This window comes from Arvicanthis niloticus, chromosome 21, assembly GCF_011762505.2.
Source record: "Arvicanthis niloticus isolate mArvNil1 chromosome 21, mArvNil1.pat.X, whole genome shotgun sequence".
Classification (NCBI taxonomy): domain Eukaryota; kingdom Metazoa; phylum Chordata; class Mammalia; order Rodentia; family Muridae; genus Arvicanthis; species Arvicanthis niloticus.
The window spans coordinates 42,672,204-42,691,118 of NC_047678.1; positions in this window are offsets into that span (position 1 = coordinate 42,672,204).

The window sequence follows — 18,915 nt, forward strand, 5'->3', positions numbered from 1 at the left end:
TTAAAGTTGGAGGAAAAAACTCTGTCTTCTTGTGAAGCATTTTGAAACGGTAGGAGCTTGAGGTGTAGACCGTGCCTGCACCTGCTTCTCACGACTTAAAGAGCACAGGATGAAAAGTGAAGGCAAGAGACAGGAGGAGCTTTCCACCTGCTCCTGCATCTGCTGGGGCTCCCACCTCCCCCAGGCCTCCTTGTTTCTACCCCTGAACCACTCCCACAGAGCCCGTTTAGCTTCCAGAACACCCCAACAGCTCTGAAGGCACTTTCCAGGGTCTCTGGCTGCCTGGGGCTGCAAGGTCGGCCAACTTCAGCCCAACCCTCAGGAGCTGTAGCACAGTGAGCCAGGTCCCTTCACAAAGCTTGAGTAGCCTCAAAACCCAGGCTGTTCAGCAGAGATACAGAAGTAAGCATGCACCTGTCACTTATTTAAAACTCAAAAACACTAAGAAATTACTATATAGTGCTCAGAGGTACACTCATCCTGTTCAAAGTATATAAAGAACTGACTGACAAAATTTATGACAGTAACTGTTGCAAGGGACAGAGGGGGCAATGTGGGTAGGGAGAGGGAGCGCTTTAACTGTCTTTGTGACTTTCGATGGGGACACAGAATGATGAGTGCATTGTATTTGTATTGTTCTCTATGTTTTGGGCAGACTTGGAAGGTTGGTAGTTAATCAAGGCAGATGTGAGAGTTTAGATCAGACAGCACTCATATACCAAGCAGTGTAAATCAATGTACTGACACCTGCACGCAGCATAATGGAATGGGTGACCATCAAAGACTGAGGGGGGAAACATCTAAACACTGTCAGAGAGAAACTGAGGAGCAAAAACAAACAGCATTCAGATTAAATGGGATACAACTATAGGTTCATAATTTTAAAATTCTTGAAAATGAATGAATGTATGCATATACATCATATACATATATATTCCAACAGCTTTGTAACTAAAATTATTAGCAATTAAGAAGTACACACAGGCCTTCCTGTCTGGGCCTGAGCACTGAGCAGATCCCGGGCGGCAGCTCTGCACCCAATCACACAGAACCCAGAGGAAGTGGGGCTCCCAGGAGCTCTAACCCGGGCAGTATCTTAGGTAAGGAGACAGCAACACCTGCCCCAAACAGGGAGTAACTGGGACCCACTAGGACCCAGGAATTCACTCCTGGCCCAGAACACTGGTTTCTTCCTGTATATGCCTGAGTGCTGAGCAGATCTTGGGCCTCAGCTCTAACCCTAGTAGCAACACCCACCCCACACAGTTCTGACACAACCAAGATAATAGGAAAGAAAGGCCCCAGTCAGAGACAGGGCAGGTAGCACTAAGGAGATCCAGATGGTGAAAAGCAAGCACAAGAACATAAGTACCAGCAACCCAGGGTACTTGGCATCATCAGAACCTAGTTCTCCCACACTAGAAAGTCCTGAATTCCCCATATCACCAGGAAAGCAAGATTCAGATTTAAAATCACTTCTAATGATGATGATAGAGGACTTTAAGAAGGACATAAATAACACTCTCAAAGAAATTGAGGAGAACACAGGTAAACAGGTAGAAGCCCTTAAGAGGAAACACAAAAATCCCTTAAAGAATTACAAGAGAACACAACCAAACAGGTGAAGGAATTGAACAAAATCATCCAGGACATAAAAATGGAAGTAGAAACAATAAAGAAATCACAAAGGGAGACTACTCTGGAGATAGAAAACCCAGAAAAAAAATCAGGAGTCATAGACGTAAGCATCACCAACAGAATACAAGAGATAGAAGAGAGAATCTTAGGTGCAGAAGATACCATAGAAAATATTGACACAACTGTCAAAGAAAATGCAAAAAGTTCTTAACACAAAACATCCAGGAAATCCAGGACACAATGAGAAGACCAAACCTAAGGATAATTGGTATAGAAGAGAGTGAAGATTCCCAACTTAAAAGGCCAATAAATATCTTCAACAAAATTATAGAAGAAAACTTCCCTAACCTAAAGAATGAGATGCCCATAAACATACAAGAAGCCTACAGAACACCAAATAGACTAGACAGAAAAGAAATATCTCCCATCACATAATAATCAAAACACCAAATGCATAAAACAAAGAAAGAATATTAAATACAGTAAGGGAAAAAGGCCAAGTAACATATAAAGGCAGACCTATCAGAATTACACCAGACTTCTCACCAGATACTATAAAAGCGAGAAGATCCTGGACAGATGTCATACAGTCCCTAAGAGAACACAAATGCCAGCCCAGGCTACTATACCCAGCAAAACTCTCAATTACCATAGATGGAGAAACCAAGATATTCCATGACAAAACCAAATTTACACAATATCTTTCTACAAACCCAGCACTACAAGGATAATAGTGGGAAAGCTCCAATACAAGGAGGGAAATTATACCCTAGAAAGAGCAAGAAAGTAATCCTCTTCGAACAAATCCAAAAGAAGATAGCCATACAAACAATGCCATCACTAATAACAAAAACAACAGGAAGCAGCAATCTCCTCTTCTTAATATCTCTTAACATCAATGGACTCAATTCCCCAATTAAAAAACATAGGCTAATGAACTGGATAAGTAAACAGGACTCAACATTTTGCTGCATACAGGAAACCCACCTCAGTGACAAAGACAGACACTACCTTAGAGTATAAGGCTGGAAAACAAATTTTCAAGCAAATGGTCCTAAGAAACAAGCTAGAGTAGCCATTCTAAAACCTCCAGCCTGAGAACACAAAGGGAGGGACTCATGGATCCACTTGTATAGGTAGTTGAGGGTGGCCTTGTCAGGCATCAGTGAAAGTGGAGGGCCTTGGTGCCTGAAAGTTTGGATTCCCTAGTGTTGGGGAATTCAAGAGCAGGGAGGTGGGAATGGGAGGATGATGGGAGCACACCCTCATAGTAATAGGAGGAGGGGGATGCAATAAGGGTTTTTTTTGGGGGGGGAAATGGGAGAGGAGATAACATTGAAATATAAATAAAGAAAATATCCAATTTAAAAAAACAGATAATGGGTCTGGCAATTGTAGTTGAGCAGTTGAGACTTTCTGTCAACAATTTATTATGGGGATTTTGTATAATCCTCAAGAATAAAGTATTGTAGAAGAGGCTCATGGAACTTTAAAAAGATTGGTGAGATATACTGTTGCTGAGACAAAGAATGATGCTGACCTGTGAGCTTGCTGAGTGCCCTGACGGGGTGACTGGGAAGCTGTATTGGACATATGTTCCTGACCCACCTTTGCTTGACTATATCCCAGATAGGACAAGCTGCCTTGCCTCAAGTTTTTAGACCTTGTGGGATAGAGAATCGAAAAGAGAAACTATGTCTTTTGTATTCTTCTTAAAGGTGCCCAGCTATTAAGGACTCAATCATGTTCTGGTCTAGAAATCAATCCAATATGGGAAATGACAGTCTACTTTTGGAAGACTGGATCTGGACTTTGTCTGAGATATATTTGGAAGCTAGCTGTAGCTCTCTATGATGTTAGGATAGCAAGAGATAATGTTGGGACAGGATCTGGATTTCAAACAAGGGTTAGTGCATTTTTTACGGCTCTTTTAATTGTCAAGCTAAAATTGTTTTTGTCTCTTCTACAGCATTTTTTGTAAGTTGCATTGACTGTATAATTTCCAATTATGTTAGTGTGTTGAAACCTGGCATGTCTATTACAGGGGTCTATCAACCAGCTTTCATCTCACTGCCCTGAGTATTAGAAAACCTTGATTCTCTGAAAAAAGCTTGAAAGTGCTAGAAGTGAGTTAGGCTTTAAGCAGAAGCAAGAGAGTAGCAGGCTTGATTATTGCTGGTATAACAGCTTTAATTCCATTAATTGCTAGCACCACTGCTTTTGCAGTAGCATTGACACAAGGAGTTAAGACAACTATTTTTGTTAACCATCTAGCAAAAAAAAAAAAAATGTTACTAATGTATTGAGTATACAAAAGGATTTATATAGGTATCTGGAACAATGAATGCTGCTCTATAACCCATTCAAATTATCTAAAGGAGGTTCAGGGTTCAAGGTTAGGAGCCATCCCAAGTGTCATGACAAATATTATTGGAGTAGTGTTACTTTTGAAATTCACAATGATTGTCATTATAATTAGAAAAAAGACACCTGTAGGATATTTGGCATAATCCTAACACCTCTCTGGGTGTGTTAACTTTGCATAATGAGATTATAAATTTAAAGAATGCTGCTCTGTTGACCTTTGATGCTGCAGATAATCCTGATAAAATTATCCATGGCCTGAGCTCAATATTTCCATTTTGGACAAACCTCAGGGTTGATCAGGCTAGCCCTTCTTGTCCTGGGAATACTTTTATTCCTGCCCATCATGTTAAAGCTTATCTTTAACAACATCAACATGCTGGCAGCCAAAGTACATGGCTTAAACCTAAAAATGGACCCCCAGACAGAGTTATTACATTAACAGGCTGGCAAGCCAAGGACAGGTAAGATTCTGCACAGAGCCTTACCAACCTAAGACAGAAGTACACTGCCTTTGATAATATATATTCCATGATGGGTAAGAAAGGCATTCTTGTCAGAACAACCTAAGACATACTCAGTCTTGTTAACGAAATAAAAAGTGGGGAGAGGTGGAGAGCCTTTGGGGCTGCTTCACAAGAAGCTGACATGGGTCAAGGACAAGGAAAAGGGCTGCTTGACAGGAATATGACATTGGCCAAGGACAAGGAAGTAAGCTTCAAGCAGGAATCTGACATTAGACTAGAACAAAAAAGTAATTTCAGGTAGGAGTCTAAATCATAGGCTACAACAAAGAGGTAATCTCAGGCAGGAATCTAAATATTAGGCTAGAACAAGGAAGTAGGCTCCAGACATGAAAATGACCTTGGGCTAGGATAGGAAAGTAGGCTCAGATACTTTGGTCATCCTGATAAGCCTTTAGAAGCAGTGATCACAGGAGTGTTCATGTAACTGGGTTTAATGCCTTGCTTTTCTTTGACTATTTGTGTTTATTGTATTGCTTATTCCTCGACTATTTGCATCTATTGTATTGCTAGACCCTCAACCTAGAACTAACCTTAATACATGCATGTATCAATGCAAAATGGTATAAAAGCATAAAGGAAGAGGGGGTATAGGATAGGGAGTTCTAGGGAGGGAAAATGGGGAAAGGGGATGACATCTGTACTGTAAATAAATAAAATATCCAATAATAAAAAAAAAGACGTACACACAGGACTAGACTGGCAGTAAGTGTCACATGAGTCAGTGGTGAAGAGAATATTAAAAGTCAGAGAAACATTCTTTGGAGGTTTAGAAATGTGGCTGGTGTGTATCTGCAGCTGCAGCATCAGGAGCTGGGAGGAAGATGGTCACAAGTTCAAGGCCAGCCTAGGCTACAGTGAGTTCAAGGTCAACATAAGGCTGTTCAGTGAGATCCTACGGGGACTGTGGGCACAGCTCAGTGGTAAGTGCTTGCCTAGTGTTTGAATGAGAGGGGAGGCAGGGAGAAAGAAAAGAGAGTCAGGAAGGAAGGGAGGGAGGGAGGAAGAGGAGAGGGGAGGTAGAAAGGGAAGGGAGGGAGGGAGGAGGGAAGAAAAACTGGGTAAAGGAAGACCTTCAAGGTCACTGACTCTTTCTCTTATCTTAGCTTGTTATTGAGCCCTTCCCGTGAGTTTTTTTTTTTTTTTTTTTTTCTTTTTCTTTGTGAATTCTTTTTTGGCAAAGCATATTTTTTTTAGAAAGCATATTTAGGGTTACCCAGGACATCTTTTCGTTGTTGATTTCTAGTTTAATTTCAAGCTGGTTAGTTAAATCATCTATTAACTAAACCTTTATATAACTGGGATCTTTTATAGTTCAGGAAATGATGCTGCTGACACATGTGTACGTGTTGATTAGTATATGTTAATTACATGTTAATTATGTATGAAAGTGGGCTTGGTGATAAAGTTTTATACACGTATGTAATGGGTTTGGCCATATCCATCGCTCATCTCTGTCCTCTTCCCAGTCTCCTTGGTTCTATTTTAGGGGATATTTCTTGTACTCTTGTAAAGAATATTCCTGTAATGCCAGCAAAGCCAGAGTGGCTGGTGATGTCTCTGCATTTTTCCTGGTCCGTGGACTCTGTCCACCAGGAGAAAAGAGTTGAAGTTTCCTATTATAAGATGATTTGCTGACTTCTCTTCAGCTGTCTATCCTTCCGGGAGGTCTGTTATTTGGTGGGTATAGATTTAAGTTTTAGTATTTATTGGTGATTTGATCGTTTTAAAATTATGAGCTCTCTCCAGGTATCCCTGGTAAAAATCCTAGAACAGAATCGTACTTTGTCTTAAGAATTTAGAGACTACTGCTTTTTGTGATTAAGGTCTGCTGGCCAGTACCTTCCCCAGCCTTTAACATTGAACCCCTCTGTGCGTGTGTTGTTAAAGCGTGTGTCTTACAGATGGCACGCAGGTGAACGATGCTTTCTGAGTCCTAGCCTCAGGATTACATTTTAACTGGAATGCTGTTAACATTCAGTGCGATCGTTTCTGTTGTTGGACCCGAGCTGCCGTCTCGACGTTGGTTTCTGTTCGTTCCATCTGGTCTTTCTTCCATATTTTTCTCCTTTCTGACTTCTGGGATGAGAACTCTTTGAACATTCTGTTATATTGGCTTATTAGCCATACTTGTTTCTTTCAAGTGTTTTCTTTTTTTTTTTTTTTTTTTGAGTTCATAAAGTATTTCTTTAACCTAGTCCACTCTATGGTTTAACGCTTTGAATTATTACATAGTGCTGCAAAGTGCCAATGCCTGGTACGTTAAACACTCACCCCCACAGACCTTGATGTTCCCTTTTATCCCATGCTATTGTCTTACTGTCCATCTCACCTCTACACAGGCTGTACCCACACAGCACATTTAGTGTTTTACTTTACACAGTAAATAAAAATGAGGGAACCCCCAGATCTTTCCTATTTCCTTTGATGACTTTTCTTGTTGACCAAACCACTGACAAAAAGCAACTTAACTGACGTTATTCTTGCTCACAGTCCAAGGATACATAGTCCACCATGCAGGGAGGGCGTGGCACCAGCCAGGAAGCGGGGAGAGAGAATGATGGAAGCCAGCCTGATTCTCCTGTTCCCTTTTGACTTAGCCTGGGAGTCCAACCCATCAGGGAGTGGCCCCTACATTTGTGGTGGGTCTTCTCTTCTTGGTTAGACCTCCTTGGGAATCCCTTTGCAGATATACCCAGAAATGTATCTTCTAGGTGACCCAAAGCAGTCGAACCAGCAGTGAAGATTGGCCATGATGGGCGTGCAGCCTTCCCCCCTGCCAGGGTTCCTATTCCTCAGGGTAGACTCACAGCCTCTCATCCCCGTCCCTCTCAGAAGCACCACCCACAACACACTTCTGCCATGCAAGCAGGCTGCTTAAAATTTGTCTTCTTTTATAACCCAGAAAAGGTCTTTATTTTGCTTTTGCTTTGAGTGTAAAGCATGGTGGGTTTGCGGGATCCCCTCCCCCTCATCAGCAGCGTGACTGTATTCCTCTTGTCTCTTGGTTTGCACAGCTCTGCCCCTCTCTACATAATGTGTTTTTTTTTTTTTTTTCCTCTCTGGTTGTTTTTAGAAATTTCTGTCAGTCATGAGCTATCACTGTGTCCTCAGATTGACAGAAAACTTGTTTTCCGTGTCTAATCTACTATTGATCTATTCCAGTCAGACATTTTATTTTTCATCTACAGAAGTCTTGATTTTAATATTCTTCATCTTAATGCTTATGTATTTCAGCCTCCACTGAGCTCTCACATATCTTTCTTCCTCTTTCTTCTTCTTCCTCCTCCTCTTCTTCCTCTTTTTTCTTTGAGACGGGTTCCCCTCTATGTAGTCCTGGCTGTTCAGGAGCTATGTAGACCAGGCTGGCTCACAGAGATCCACTTGCCTCTGCCTCCCAAGACCTGGAATGAAAGAAATGCCCCACCACACCCAGCTCGAACGTATTTCTAATGCGTTTTTAAAGATCTTCTGTGCTAATTCTATTCTCCCTCTGTCCCTCCCCTTCATGCATGCTTGTGTGTATATGTCTGTGTCTGTGTGTCTGTGTCTCCACTGCCTAAATTTTCTCCGAGTATTGGATCACACTGTAATGGTTTTGTCCCCATCTGTTCAGTACAGACTGGATACTATACATGTGAATTTCATGGCTCAAGTGCTGGGTTTTATTATAAACCTTTAAAGGGGCAAAGACTCATCCATCCATGGTAGGCATGCTTGAAGATCTGTTTGATTCCTTGGAGATTTCCTGTTGAGTCTTTAAACTTTCTTAGGTTGAGTCCTGAGTCTTGCTTATAGGTTCAGCTTTGCCTCACTTTCCGGATGTGACTCGGTCAGGGTCTCCACTGAAGGGCTGAGAGTCAGGCTCTCTCTATTTGAAAGTTGGCAGCTACACAAGAGTTCTGTGAACTATTCATGCATTAGATCCCTACTTCACAGCTTCTTAAAGTGTGGGTTGTGACTCCACATGAGGCCACATTGCTCAAGAGGGTCTTGAAAAATTGGGCAACATTAAAAGGTTTCTGAACTGCAGTAACCAAAACTTGCTTCAAAATCGAATGTAATAAACCCATATTGTTTCTGCTGAGCTCACCCATGATGTATGACATGACTCCACTGCAGACTTGGCTCTGAACACAGGACATGAAAGTTCACCATGCATATGTTGTCACACCCAGTACCAACAAACGCAGCCTGAAACACCTCGGATCAGATTCTAGACTATTCTCTGTTGTGAACTGTAGTGTTTATATTGCACATGCAAAGTTTTCTGCTCGTATAGAAACATAAGGATTCAGTTAAGGAAAACAAAAACTTATCATTTTTCCCTCCTGTCATTCCTCAGCATATGAACATCACATTGGCTTGGGTTAGGACATTAGATGCTTTCTATTTGAGTGGCTGGTGAGTTTCATAAAAAAAGATTCAGTAAATTTTTCTTGGGATTAGGACAGACTTTTTGACAATTTTCTGAGCTAAGAATATTTCTGCTTTTGTTCATTTTTATTTTGCGTATATCAGTGTTTGCCTGCATGATGTATGTGATTCATGGATATGCCCGGTGCCTGCCGAGGCCAGAGAAGGATGTCAGATCTCCTGAAACTGGAGTGACAGACAGCTATGAGCTATGGGCGCTGGGTACTAAACTTGGGTCCTGTAAAAGAGTAACAAGTACTCTTACAGCTGACCTGTCTCTCCAAACCAACTTCTGCTGTTCTCATGAAAAGAGAAATTCTCAGCATTGATGATATAAAAGCAAAATATTGATCAATTCTGAGAAACATTGAAGATATCCTACATCCTGCACATTAAATATTTAGGTAGGAATTTGATTCTTCGTGTGAAAATAAATGAACCCATTCATCTTGTTATTACAAAATTTGTCTTTATATGTATAACCAGAAGTTATATTAAAATTAGTTCATGACTTATTAGTATGACTTATTTTACTTATATATGTAGCTTATAAGGCTGCATGCCCAGGGTCACAGAAAATTTTCTCAGGAGAAAGGGGGTCATGTGAAGAGGTTTAAGAATCCACACCTGTAGAGTGAAAAATTATAAAGACCATTTTATAAAATATATGCAGGCTTTTTCTTTACCCCTAGACCTGAACAAAAGAATGCAGGTTCCAGAAAGCAGAACTGAATGTAACATTTAGGCCTTCACTGCCCCAGGATACATTCTGGGAAGAGTACATTATCCCTGAGTCAGAGGACACTTGCTGGATTAACATTCCTCAAGCCTCAGGGAAGAGAACCCACCTGTGGGTGGGGAAGGCCCAAAGCAGGAAGACACATTCCTGACCACAAAAAAAAGATGCAAGTCATCTAAGTGGGGCTGGGAAGCTAGTAACCATGACAGGGCAAGTGACAGGGCACCAACTGAGAAATAGTTGAGCAAGTGACATGACAAGACCACATTTTTGAGAGGAATGGGTATACAGAGTGTTTTCCACATGACCCTGATTCACTTAGGTTGCGTTCCTCTGGAATTCTCAGCTATTTTTATTGTTATATTTCCTTAGCAACCTTTCACCCCCTCCTTACTCTCCAGGTTTGTGGTTTCCACCTTTAAAAACCCTCCTCAGACTGACTGACTTTGTCAGTTCAACTCCTTCGTGAGTGAACCGAATTGACCTTGGCTAGCCAACTCTCCCTAATAAACCTCTGCTGATTACATCCAGGTACGGTGTCTTGCGATTTTTGAGTGGCCATGATTTCCAGAGACTTGAGTAAGGGTCTCCCGTGTTTGGGGGTCTTCACACCCTAACTGGGCTTTAGAATTCAAAGTGGAGTCACAGAATCCTTGTGTAATTTCCTGGGGACATGTCCTTAAACAGCCCTGGTTTGCTTTCTGAATTACCAGCTCTGTTTCCACTTCAGAAAGACACTTGGTCTGCTTGGCTTACCTTCCTAGCGGAAAAGACCTTCACACAGTCAGGCTGATCCTTCACACAGTCAGGCTGATCATGCATTCCCCTTTGCTCCTCTTTCTTAGGGATCAGTGTGGAACAACATCTGAACTCTTTTCTGAGAATAACCCCTGTTGTGTAGCCCAGGGTGGCCTTGGGTCTGTAATCTTCCTGCTTTTGCCTCCCCAGTGCTAGGATTTCAGATCCCTGTATCTGGCCTGGAAATGTTTGCTATCATAGATTCTGTTTATTTTTCTAGCTAACAGTGAGACATAAGCCTGATCCTGGTTACTCCATCATGGATAAAAATGAAATCTCTACCAGGCGTGTCCAGATGTTTCATTTAATGTGTGTGTTTATATGTCTCTGTGTGTCTGCCATGTGGGTACACATATGTTTGGAGGCCAGAAGAGAGTGCTGGATCCCCAGAAGCCGGAATTCAAGCAGTTATGATTCTGGGAACTGAACTCAGGCCCTCTGGAAGGGCACCAGAGTGCTGAGTCATGTGGGCATCAATGTGCTGAGGCATGTGGGATATCAGTGTGCTGAGTCATGTGGGGCACCAAAGTGCTGAATCATGTGGGTATCAGTGTACTGAGTTATGTGGGGCACCAGAGTGCTAAGTCATGTGGGGCACCAGAGTACTGGGTCATGTCTCCAGTCCAACATATCCAGATTCTAGACAATGGAATGTGATGTTGTCATCTACAAATTTCACACCCGAGAACCACAATTTAAAAAAAAAATCACCAAAAATCTGATAATGCTTTAAATTAATGTATTTGTGTTGTGCTGCATACATGTGATCTCCTGTGACAGACTGGACACATCTGGGTGAGCACCTTTTTTCAGATTTATTTATTCTATATTATATTCATGAGTGTTCTATCTGCATGTATGTGCACCACATGAATGTTTGGTGCCAAGGAGGTCAAAAGAAGGGATCAGGAACCCTGGAACTGTTGTAGAAAATTTTAATCCCAGTCCAAGGTTTCTACCCCGCCTTTAACCATTTAGTTCCCAGATAAAAGACACACACAACTTTATATTTACAATAATCTTTAATCAGCACAAGAGCTGGGCAGATTTATCTCCTCTCTATGCTGTTAGAATCTGCTTTCTTACCCATAACCCTGAGTTATTACTTCCTATGCTTCATCTGGGCTGCTCTTAACTCTAGTTGGCCGGCCCCCAGGGCCATGTTTTTACAACTCATCTAATCCATGGCGGCTTCTCTCTCCCCCTTTTGGGTGCTGTGAGCCATCATGAGGGTGCTGGAAACTTAACCTGGATCTTTAACTGCAGAGCCATCTCTGCTATGACTATTCGTTTAACACCCACAGCATTTAACATAACTTCGGTTACATGGTTAAAATATTTCTGAGTAAAATATTAACATTCATTTGCCGAATTGTTGCCCATGAAGAATTCATGCACTCCTGTTTTCAGGACTCCGCACCAAGCACACGGAAGTCTGCGGTTCGTGGGACCATCATTCCTAAAAATTCCATCTGATTAAAATTTAAGATGGGCTGAAATGTATTCTCAAGAAGCACAGAATTAGATTCACTGTGCACACGAGTCTCAGTGTGCTTAAAACAAGTCACACAGGGAATAGTCTTTAAATCAGTGTGATGGGGTCTCACAGGAGGAGAGAGGAGGGGATGAGGAAAGGGTTGTGTCGATGGAGGAAGCGCAAACCAAGTCAAGACTCACTGCTAATTCCATAGACAGGCTCCCTGGGGGAATCTGGAAAAGAAGGTTTCAGGAAAAAACCAAGGCCGTGTGTATCACATATTTCTTTATAGAGTCTTCAGAACAAAACTTTATCCGTTTCAGAGGGACCTGGTGTGAACCCAGCACCAGCCCCATTCACAAAGTTCTCCCGTGTGTTTTGAGCTTTTTTCTTTGTCTAGGAGTTACAGGTACTGTGTGGGTTGGTCTTTTAAATGCCCTTTTCTTTGTACATTTTTTTAAGTCATTCTTTGAATTTTGCTTCTGTATAGGGCGGGTGTGGCAATTGAGTGTGTGGAATGGGTAGCGGGCAGTGGCCGGGCTAGGGCAGTTGATTTCCTTCTTCGGGTACTAGTTACTAACTAACACAGTATGACTACAGAGATCTGTGTGGTGCGTGGCCTGATCTCAGCACCTGTGTACAGCCAGGATGATCACATTGGGAACTGGCGATCCCCTCTCCCTGTGTTACTCTGTGTTTACAGCCTCTGAACGCCTGTCCTTTATTTTTCGTAAGACGTACAACAGGTTACTGTGAAAATCACCACCTCCCCGTGCTGTAGAAATGTGAAGCTCATCCCTTCTGACTCAAAACCTCTTTTCTATTGAAGAAATTGCCCCTAGATCTTCTCTGAAACTCCAGTCAATTTCCCAGCCCCAGCCACCATCCTCACTCCACTCTGGAGCAGTCATTTGTACAGTTAGCCCCCTGTTCTCTGTGCATGCCTGGAAGGAAGGCACCCCCCCCACAACTGCTCCCCTACCTCTCCCGACCCCCATCCCCTGTCATTTCTTCTGATTTTGATGGCTCCCTGCTCCTCTGATATCTATTTTTTTAATGTTTTGACTTAACTGTCCGCCATGGTTATTCAATTTAATAACATCACATAATTTCTCCCCCAAAAGATTCTTCTCTGCCAGAGAATGTTGGTTTCCCTCAACCATTTCCCCCTCCCACCCTCTGTCTACTCTCCAGCTCTGAGGTCAGAGTCCCGGGCTTTCTTGGCTTATGTTGCTTTCTAGCTTTGGCAGAAGCCACACCTTTGGGAAGCACTGAGTGATGTAGGAAAAGCAGTAAGAGGAACCGTCTCGGGGCACCAAGGCTGGCTTTCTGGGCTCCTCCTTTCCTGGCCCCTTGTCTGCAATCTGACCACATCTCTCTGACTCTTTTGTGACGTGACACCTGCTGTTGATAACTTCCAGACTCCTTCGCTGTCCCAGATGTCTTGAGACAACCGCAGCCACAGATGTAACCAGTTCTTGTGTTTGATTTTCTCTGCTCTATGTATTCAGAATATTTCTCTTTCTGGTTGAGCACTTTCCCACAAAGAACGTATCTCAAATTGTAGATTATTGGGTTGGAGATGCAGTTCACAAGTGGATCATGCCTAGCATGTGTGAGGCCATGGGTTCAATCCCAAGCATTGCCCCCCTCCCCCAAGAAAAAGAGGAAAACCGTAGGTTGTTGTGATGGTTAGTATTGTCAGCTTGACAGATTCTAGAATCACTTGGGAGATGGGGCTCTGGGCATGCCTAGGGGCAATTTTCTTGATTACTTGTGTGGGACCATTCCCTAGGCAGGGGATCCTGAACTGTATAAACTAGAGATGGGAGTTGAGCACAACGTTAACTCATTCCTTTTTCCTTCCTGATTGTGGATGTGATATGCAGCTGCTTCAAGATCCTGCTGCCTTGACTTCCGGCCATGATGGACCGCACCCTTGAGCGGTGGCTGGAATAATCCATGTCCCCTTTGAGCTGCTCTTGTCACAGCAACAGGAAAAGACACTGATGTGTGTCACTTACACTAACATCTGAACACTAGCCCCTCAGCGCACCCCAGGGAACAACAAAGAGCTTCTCACCACTACAGACCCTCTAACCCAGAGCTACGCTTGGCTGCTGGAGCTGCCCAAATTATATTTGTAGAATGAACGTATGAAATGGAATTAAGGAGCTGTGAAATCAAATTTATGGACAAGAAGGTAACTGGAAGGTATTTTCCCATGGCAGCTTGCATTCATAAGTCTGTAGAAGTGAATTGTGAATCAGTCCTTTATGATGCAAAGAAAGAGTCTGGGTGTGTGGAGACTGCACACTAGGGTCCGAGTGTGTGGAGACTGCACACTGGGGTCTGAGTGTGTAGAGACTGCGCACTGGGGTCTGAGTGTGTAGAGACTGCACACTGGGGTCTGAGTGTGTGGAGACCACAGGCTCAGTTCAGCTTGCCTATTTCCTTTTTCTTCTTTTTCAAATCTGAGTTTAATGGAAAGCAAACTTTCTCATTTCCCATTTCAGCACACTGAATTATTCATCCAGAATGTTCTGCTGGTATTTCCTCCCTTGTCAGAGTTCTGCACTTCCAGAAACACTCTACCCAGAGCTGCAATCAGAACAATTAGCAACCCATTACAGGACTCAACCTGCCCACACCCTTGGGTTCCCAGGCCTGAGTCGTGTGGCTGGCGAGCCAATCTAGAGTCTGCTTATTCTACAGAGGTTGAGGCCTGTGTGCATTTCTGACTCCACAGAAACCAAACTGCCTTCTCATCTTCATCACTGGGGGCAGATAACTGGATAACGTTGATGCTGAGTTCAGGATTCCCCTAATATCATCCTTGGCCCATTATCTGGAGTGTCCAATCTTGTGATGACTTGACATGACATTGTCATCTATAAATGAGCCAGGCATCATTCATAGCTCTCCTGAGTACTTCTGCCCCACTGGTTGACTTCTCTGCTTGCTGACCCTTTTGACCTCAGTCTCCTTAGCTCCAGAGCAGGAAAGACAGTCTTTGCCTACCTGCCCCAGTATCCTTGTTGGCCCATGAGGCACACCTTGAGCCTGAGCTCTGTTCACCACTAGGCTTGGCAAATAGTAGACAGTTCCTACAGAGGTCGTTTCTTCTGGGAGTGTGCTAACCATTCCACTGCCTGTTACCCAGTCCCACCCCTGGAAGGGAGAATCCATTCCATATCCCCGCTGTCAGGTCTCCTTCACATCCGACCTCAAATCTGTCCCTACGGATGCATGTCTACAATAGGCCTGAGCTCTCAAAGAAGGAGGAGTCATATACAGTTCTCCTTCCATCACAGATCTCTTTGGGTTTTGTCACCTTGGGGACACTTTGGGTCTGACCTTGAATTTATGAACCACTCTTTGTGGTACTGGCCAGGGACTCTGCAAAGTAGGAATTCTCCCCTGTCAGCAACTCCCTGTTGTGCTAGCCACCAGGGGGTGCTAGGAAAAACAGAAGGCCAAGCAGGAAGCAGGGTGCTCCTGGGCAGACTCTACCAGCCCAGGGATGGCCCCACTCACAATGGGCCCTCCCCCCAATTTGATCACTAACTGAGAAAATGCCTTACAGCTGGATCTCATGATTTCCTCAAGGGAGGCTCCTTCTCCAGCTTGTGTCAAGTTGACACACAAAACCAGCCAGTACAAGAGCCAAATCCCAGTCACCCCCGGAGCACCTCCAATGCATATTCTACAGTGTTACTTTTAACGGTGAGTTTGTGAGACTACAAGCTCTGTCCCACCTGGCAGGGTCTTTGGCCAGTCAAATGTGACCCAAGGTGGATCCTATGCTATGAGAACTTCACCCTGACTGCCAGTCCCTAGGGCCTCTGCAGCCTCCAAGTTCAGAACCTGCTGCCTGGGATCACATTAGCAGCTGGCTGCTGCTGGCTGAGACTCCGGGAAGATAATCTATCCGGAAGCATGAGAGTCGATTACTAAATCAATAAACACTGCTGCCTCTTGGTTCCCTGCTTCTCAGCAGACAATACCCCAGTCAGCAGCCTCTGGCTTTCACACAAAGGAGGAGAATGTGCTTATGGGGCATCACCCACAGGCCAGCCAGGGAGGGGGGGTGCCATGGCAAGGAGGCACCTTTCTCCACCTTTGTTTTTTAGGCTTTAAGTTATGTACAGGGGTCCTACACCTCAGCCTGCCTGTCAGGTATCACCTTAGAGGAAGACCTATCTGGAATGCCACATCTCAGGTGTGGCTTCTCCCCTGTGCAAGGGAATGCCATTTACAGAAAAGAGAATTATTCACAACAAGGCAGTCCAAATTCGAGTGTCTACTCTGATGTTTAATAATAGCAGGGGCTGGCTTTGCAGATGTGGCTGTCCCCTATCCAGGCTTGCTTGCAGCCAAGGTTAATTCTACCCTGTTCTCTGACACGGCAGCCAATGGTAGGCCATTGGGTCTTGTCTCCTTTGAGTTGTTTGCAGAGAAAGTTCCAAAGACAGCAGAAAACTTTCATGCTCTGAGCACTGGAAAGAAAGAATGTTGATAGGAGGGCTTCCCCCTTTTACAAAATTATTCCAGGATTCGTGTGCCAGAGTGGTGACATCACACACTATCAAGGCACTGGCAGCAGGTCCATCCATGGGGAGAAATATGGGGACGAGAACTCCATCCTGAAGTAAACAAATCCTGGCATCGTGTCCGTGAACACCAAAGGCATCCAGCTTTTCATCTGCCCTGCCAGGACTGGGTTGGCTGCATGGCCAGGGTAGTCTTTGGGAAGGTGAGAGAAGGCATGAGTGTCATGGAAGCCATAGAGCATCTGGAGTCCAAGAATGGCAAGACCATCATTGCCAACCAGGGACAACTCAAATACTTTTGACTCGTGGGCATCCTACCCAGTAGACCATTCATTCTGTGGCTTAGGAGAGCGTCCCCACTCCATCTGCTCACAGTACACTGTAACCTCGGCTCTCACTGACGTTCTCTGGGTTCCATGTTTTCCTCATTACCCTGCAAGTCTAGCTGGATTGTAGAGTTTATGATAATGAATACAAATAGGAAGAGAGAATAGTAGTGTGGGGGGGTGAAACCTGCTTGGGGTTGATGTGTTAGTCCATCTGGATGTCATGACGTTCTCTGCATGTGTCTCCGTCTTACACCAGATAAAACAGAGACACAGGAAAGCTAGGTGTAGAGTTGTGTGTGGAATCCCAGCTCTCAGAAAGCTGAGGCAGGGGGATTGTGAGTTTGAGGGAAGCCTGGGCTATAGAGTGAGAGTCTGTCTCAAAAACAAAATAAAAACTAGACTAAACAGAGAACATTAAACGTCCAGCACAGAGGACAGATGACAGAAAGTAATGCAAACCTGGGGCCTTACTGTCTATCTTAAAGTATCCCCTGAAATACCTTTCTGCTCTTAGTCTCCTAAGTACTGTGTTAAATAGTACATCTAGAATGAGGGCGTGCAGGGACTCCTGGGAGCAGATTTCCAGCCAGATCCACCCTCCAGATTCTGAACTCCTCACACTCTGCTGACTTTCTGTGTACATGGAGCCTGGAGTCTTTAGATGTGGTCGTCATGCGGTGGTTGTGAGCACATCACCACAGAAATGCAAGAAGCAAACTATTTATTAAAATTTTTTTAGAAACCATTTTTATTTTGCTGTGGGCATTTGCCGGCATGTATATCTGTGTACTGCGTGTGTGCCTGGTGCCCACAGAGGACAGAAGTTAGGCATCAGCTCCCCTGGAATTGGAGTTACAACTAGTTATGAGCTGAGAGTTGAGCCAGGGCTCTGAGCGCTCTCTCTAGACCTATATTATTTGTTCTTCAAGAAACACACAAGAGGTGAGATCCCACCTCCTTCCCGAAAGTGTGCTGAGTTTGCGGCATCTCTGACAACACCTTGTCTTTTTAGAAGTTTCCAGTTCTGACTGATGCTGGTCTCAGCTGATATGTCTTGAGAGGAGCCTATCCAAGTCTGTGGAACTCGACAGGGACATCTCCAAACCTCGTAGGCTTGACATGGCTTTGTATAGTTCTTTCTTCCAAAGCTATCCTGCACCCTCCAGGTAATGCCGGAGGGATGAGGAGTCCCCACCTCCTGTCTCTCCACCTCTCCTTCCTCCCTCACCAAACCTAATTCTCAAAAGGGTTTTGTAAGATAGTATCTACAAACAATGGCCCACGTTACCCTGACTGCGCTCTGGTGTGTTGCTTGCATTATTCTTCCCAGTAGATTTGTCAGGGTGTCTTGGGGTAGGGCAGTTCTAACACGGGGAGGGCACAAAAGCATTTTCAAGAGCTCCAGAGGAAAGGTGTCCATGCGAGGTGGGAGGGGGCATTGCAGGTAGAGGAGATGTGTTCATGCACAGCTGGAATGAACAAGCACAGTAGGTGCTTTCCAGGGGAAGGGCCCAGGAAATCTGAAACATCCTGGTACACTTTGAATGGGAGGAGGAACTAACACAAGGTTCAGGCCTTCTGTTTCCTAGAAGCAAGCTCCAGAGAGCACCTCAGGGCAGTACCTTCTCAAGGAAAAAGTGCTTTGAGGAGATGGTAACTAGGATAGACAAGGGCCAAGAGAAGACACAGAATTTGGTCCACGCAGGACCTGGATTTCTGAGTGAATCTAGGCTTAAGACTAAGAACTTCCAGCTGCAGGGGCTGCAAGGGTCAGGCACCTGCTGGCGGTCTGTGCAGTCTGGAACACTCTTCTGACCTTCGTTGGTCCCTGTATTCATGCTTGTGACAGCTGAGCTAACTGTCAGAAGTCAGGTCCTCCTGGCTTCTGCTCTGACTGCTGATCATTCAGGCCTGAGCTCCCTAAAACCTCATAAGCATTCATGATAGACAGGAGGATTCCATTCCCAGATTGGGGGCAGTGGGAGGAGGAACCTTACCTGGCTGACAGTGAGGCAGACCACCCATCTAGCACTGGGAAGACACGCAGATACGGGAGTCTGGGGGGAGCCTTGTGACT